General features: G+C 33.0%; 1 pseudogene; it reads right to left on the bottom strand.

The window, feature by feature from the left end:
• Positions 1-275: 275 nt before the first annotated feature.
• LOC103128760 (enhancer of rudimentary homolog) lies at positions 276-588 on the bottom strand (annotated as a pseudogene).
• Between the last annotated feature and the right edge of the window lie 5,006 nt (positions 589-5,594).

Below are 5,594 nucleotides of genomic sequence, written 5' to 3'. Positions count from 1 at the left end.
TTCACTGACAAAGAATCACCTCCATCTAAAACATCATAAAAATGATTGAAGTGAAAAAAAAGAGAGAGAAAAGAAAAGAAAGAAAAAATGGAAGAGAAAGGGGCAACGGAGATTTTAGCTTGAACAAGAGCCTCACATTTTACCTAATACATTTTATATTGGTTAGAATTACCACAATAGAAACAGGATTACCATAATACAAAACGTTCACTATAGGAGGCTGTACACACCTGTGTTTTGAGTCCAGCTCCATGCCCTTAATGCTTCCAGCTTAGTTATTTCCCATCTTGTTGGGCCTATCGATGAAGAGGCATGTAGGTCTTCTCTTTAATCCAGTCTTTGTTACAATGTTGGTATGTCTGGGTATCAGCTCGATGAACAAGACAGCCCAGGTCTACAAGATCATCAATAAAAACAATCAACTGGCTGATATTTTATGTGATAGAGGGACTTCTGGGATTCGTTCTTTTTAGATGCTTTTCATACATTTTACAAACACTTTCCACTCATTTATTCACAGATTCAGTCTACATAAGTTCTGCCTTCTAACCTCTTGGTAGGCTGTACCAACAAAGTGGTGTGAGACATAGCACCAAACTCACTTACTCTGCCGCCTGTTTCAATTTTATACTATGAGATCATTTATATTTTTTGAGAGGGATAAGAAAATTCAAAAACTAATTCGTGATTCGCTAGTTGAATATTTGTCATGTACTGTTCTATTAATCTAAATCTTAGTTTCAAAGTCTATTATTAAAGTATGCTCTTAATTAACATTGAATAATACTCAATATATAAACATATAAATACATGCACTTATTTTAATTATGTATATTTTATAACCCAACTATTCTTTTTCTAAGAGAAAGCAGAAGAATGAATACTTTAAAGAAGAAAAGAAATAGAAAAGGAAAGAGCCTGATGAGCCACCTCTCTGAATACTCCTTTCAATTGCTTATTAATATTTTTTGTGATTTATCTTTCTTTGTCTTTGAGTTCTGATTTGATAGGCTTCCAAGCAGGAGTCCGACTTAAGATGTTTACCATTAGTGTTGCTTATTTCTCCATGGAGCTAGACTCAACTGGAACTTTTTCTGTTCTATTTCTCACTAGATTTTCTTAAGCCCTCAGTGGCTGACTAAATTCCTGGTTTCATGTCAGCCATGACTCTCAGGAAACACAAATCATGCTCTCAGGTCATACTCAGCTTAGCAGGAAATCTCTCCTTTTAAACAGGAAGTTTAGCTTTAAACTGCATGTTTCTTTATTTGCTTCTCAAAGATTGTATATGCGTCTGATATATATATATATATATGCACATATATATATGCGCTTCTGTATATGATAGCAAATATAGCCTCAAAGATTGTATATGCTTCTGATATGTATATGAACTTCTGTATATGATAGCATATACAGTCTCAAAGGTTGCATTTTCTATCTGTACTGATGCCCCCACCCCAACAATACAGATTTCACCATTCCATTTGAATAAAATATTTGTTATGAATCCATTATGTTCATATCAGTTAAATTCAAAGTAGCAATTTAGTTCAGGCTTTCATTTATAACCTTTTGTTAAGGGTTCTCATTGGCAAAATCTGGTGACCTAATGTTGATATTTTATCATTTTCTGATAAGAGTTTCTGATAAGATGCATAGTACTCATATTTTGTCTTTTCAAAAACAACCATTCAACAACACAAAGTGGACAGTAATTGCACATTTTTTCTACTTCTAAAATTAGAACCTATCATCTTTTTTATATTCACTGTTATCTATCATATTTTCCAAATGATAACATGCCCTGAAAAGTTGGCATTTTTCTTGATAAAAATCACACCTAATTTTTCTAGATTTTGAGTACCAAATGTCTTGCTCAGAATGAACTAATAATTATTTTGAATGGAATTGAAAACAATGAGATGTCCCATGAGTTCATTTTTCTTTGATAGGTCTATACTATTCCACATTGACTTGCTCATAGGAAGATGAATGAAACTGACAATCTAAATGATAAGAAAACTGGATTCTGAATGTTCATCTCCGCTCATTGATGTCAACCGAGGCAATTATTAACACCAAAGAAAACTGTATAAGTAGCTTCCTTTAATGATAAAAGAAAATAACTAGGAATGACAAAAATGATTGAGAGAATATTTATAGCAAAATATTAATCTGAAGTTAAAAAGTTATGATTTTTTAAAGTGGAAAAAAATCACTGAAATTATTTGGGAGATTAAATGTTTTCACTGTACTATTCAGTTAATTTTTGATTTATCTTTGTACTTGAATTTTAGGGAGTTCTAACTCTTTTTTAAAAATATTTTATTTATTTATTAATGACAGGAAGAGAGAGAAAGAACCGGACATCACTCTGGCCCATGTGCTGCTGGGGATCGAACTCAGGACCTCATTCTTGAGAGTCCAAAGCCTTATCACTGCACCACCTCCCTGACCACACAGAGTTCTAACTCTTACAACATTTAAGTATAAAGAAAATAGAAATAGGAGCCACATGGTGGCACACCAAGATGAGCACATATGTTATCTGGTTTAAGCACCCAGCCCCTATCTACAGGGGAAGCTTCATGAGCAGTGAAGCAGTGCTGCAAATGACTCAGTTTCTCCCTCTCTACCACCCCCTTCTCTCTCCATTTCTTTGTTTCTATATAATAAATAAATAAATAAATAAATAAATAAAATATTCTAAGAAAAGAAAACATCTCATATACATATGTAGTATATGTGTATATATGTTATATAAATATAATTTAAAATTAATCAGCCATCTATAAAATTTTAATAGCTCTATATTTTATTGAAGTAATATATTATAATACTATATATTTTCAGGTGTAAATAATTACAAATCAGCATGTATATCTTCTTTAACCTGATTTATACTCCACCTCTCAACACTTCCTTTCCCTTCCAATTTGATCTTTTTAATTTATTAATTTAAAATTGACTGTTGACATTTTTGAACTGTACTTTCAAGTTGACTGTTTCTCACTGTTTTCTTTTTTATATTTATATTGTTGCTATTGTGAATATTGCAACTTATTATCATTCTAAGTATGGTCATGTCCTAAAAAACTGAAATTAATCTGTAAAATATTGAAGTGTTAAAAACAAAAAATGAGAGATTAATGTTTTCCTACACAAAAATCAATTTCATAATAACTTAGAATACACCTATAGTCACTCAACTTTTAGTTATGCATTAATTATTATTTGGTGAAATGATATATTTATTATCAATACAAAGAATGGAAACCTAGTCAGGGCTGTGATGCATCCAGTTACTGCACATATTACCAAGCACAAGGACCCAGTTTCTACCCGCTCTCCACCTGCCTGGGGTCTTTTTCAGTAGTGGTGAAGTAGGTCTACAGATGTCTATCTTTCAATCCTTCTCTCCCTTTTTATATTTTATTTATTAATTAATGCGAAAGATAGGAGGAGAGAGAGAGAAAGAACTGAAGATCACTCTGGTACATGTGCTCTGGGGACTGAACTTGGGACCTCATGCTTGAGAATCCAATGCCTTATGCACTTCATCATCTCCAGGACCACCCTCCTTCTATCTCCCTACCCTCACTCAATTGCGGGGGGGGGGGGGGTGCGACTCATTACTGGGAACGGTGAATTCATAGTGCCAGCACTGAACCCCTGTAATAATTTAAAATGAAAAAAAAAAAAAGAAAAAGGAAAGAAAACCATGGTAAATTATCATGAATGATTCTATTAAAAAAACACATGAGATAACTGTCACCCTGGCATAGCTATGGAAAGACTGACATTCTGCGGAGCTGAAGCAGTGTTATGTGGTGAAAAGCTAGGTCTTACCAATGGGGAAGAAACCTCTTGTTGGAAAGGTAAAGTTTAAATTGCTTCCTTTTAATCTATACTTGTCTTTATTATTATTTATATTGATACTTCTAGATCAGTATATTTTTAACTCATGGATACTCCAACTGTTATATTTTCTGAGATTCTGATACTCTCTGAATCCATTAAGCAAGAATTTGGCATGTGGCAGAGAATAGCATCAATGCAGACCTTACAGAGTAGGGTGTAAGATCTGTTTATGTGCATGTGTGTACGTGTGTGTGTACATGTGTGTGTACATGTGCGTATGTGAGAGAAATAAGAAGAGAAAGTGAGCCTATAGAACCAGTATCAGTCAATGCATAGTTTTAATATGATAATTAGATTCAGTCTGTAAAGTATTATTCAGTATATTAGGCAAAAAATATATTCAAAATTAATAGAAAATTCTTCTATTGAACTACTATGAAAACATGATCATATTCTACCAGAAAGTACTACATATACCATTTTCTTGTAGACAGAAATTCAAGTATTGTGAGCCACTCCCATTTGTAAATATACCTTTAGTATTTTGGCTAGACTATGGACTATTAGCATTTGATAAAAATGAACTTCATAAATTAGCATCCTGATTTACAACTCCCCAAACTCTTGGAGATTTGGAAGGATATCTTGAGCTAAATGAGATGAAATTAGTAAATGAAACAGTGGTTAGGAGAAAATTTCTACTCATTGAGGAGTACAGTTGGAAGGCATACCAATGAGAAGACCTTCCTCTCTTTTCAGCTTGCACACAGCAGTAAGACTTGCTTTAGATCTGTACCTCTGATTATTTGTCTTTCTATTCCCCTCTGGCAATTCCTGGACACATCACAACCTTTCTTTCTCTCATCACCTTTCCCTTATTAATGAAAAAAAAAAAAAAACGAAGTTCCTTGCCTTTAATTCTCTCTCCCAATAAAACTGTCTAGCTTGCATTATTATCTGATTTTCTATTAGAGACCTCTGTTGTGAGTTGGGATATGAAGAAGATGGTAAGCATATAATTTGCAAAGATAAAAGGGGCAGGGAGAATTTGTTCACACAATCTGTCACTAGAATGCACTATCTAGAAAAAAATCAGTGGATTCACTATTTTAATATATCGACTGCAGATAATTAAAGTAACAGTCAATGCATCTTTGTTTTCTTTTTAATTTTCAAATGTCCCCTTATATATCCTGACAGGTCTGAGAGTGGAGTGTGGGCAAAGAGAAGAAATATTCTTACTATGGCAAATATTATAAATTTTGAGTTCTCAGTCATTGAGGAAGATACAGATTTGGGGTTCTCAACTGTCTAAGAAAGACAAAGATTTGCTTATGGACAAAAGATATGATTAACATATGACCAATTGTTATTATTGATTCTCGCCAGGGAAAAACCCTTCATCTTTTTTAATTTCCAGATTTAGAAAGAGCACCATTAAATGATACAGCTAATTAGCATTGAAGAAAATTTTTTTAAATCATGTATTTTTTCTAGTAAGACTGTACATATAGACAATATATATAGGTCAAAAGTCAGACAGCAAAAAGTACTCTTGCTTTAAGATTATTTTACTGATAATTGTATATATACTAGCAGTATGTAAGGTATACTGCTCCATTTTAATAAAAGCATGCATTGAAGGAAAAATGCCTTCAATATATGAAGGGCATTTTTTTTTTTTCTGCTCAACTATTTTGAGCAACCATGCACACTGTCATGATTGGGCA

The sequence above is a fragment of the Erinaceus europaeus genome, chromosome 3 (genome assembly GCF_950295315.1).
Source record: "Erinaceus europaeus chromosome 3, mEriEur2.1, whole genome shotgun sequence".
Lineage (NCBI taxonomy): Eukaryota > Metazoa > Chordata > Mammalia > Eulipotyphla > Erinaceidae > Erinaceus > Erinaceus europaeus.
The sequence above is the reverse complement of the archived record's forward strand: the minus strand, read 5'-3'. Positions and strand labels throughout refer to the sequence as shown.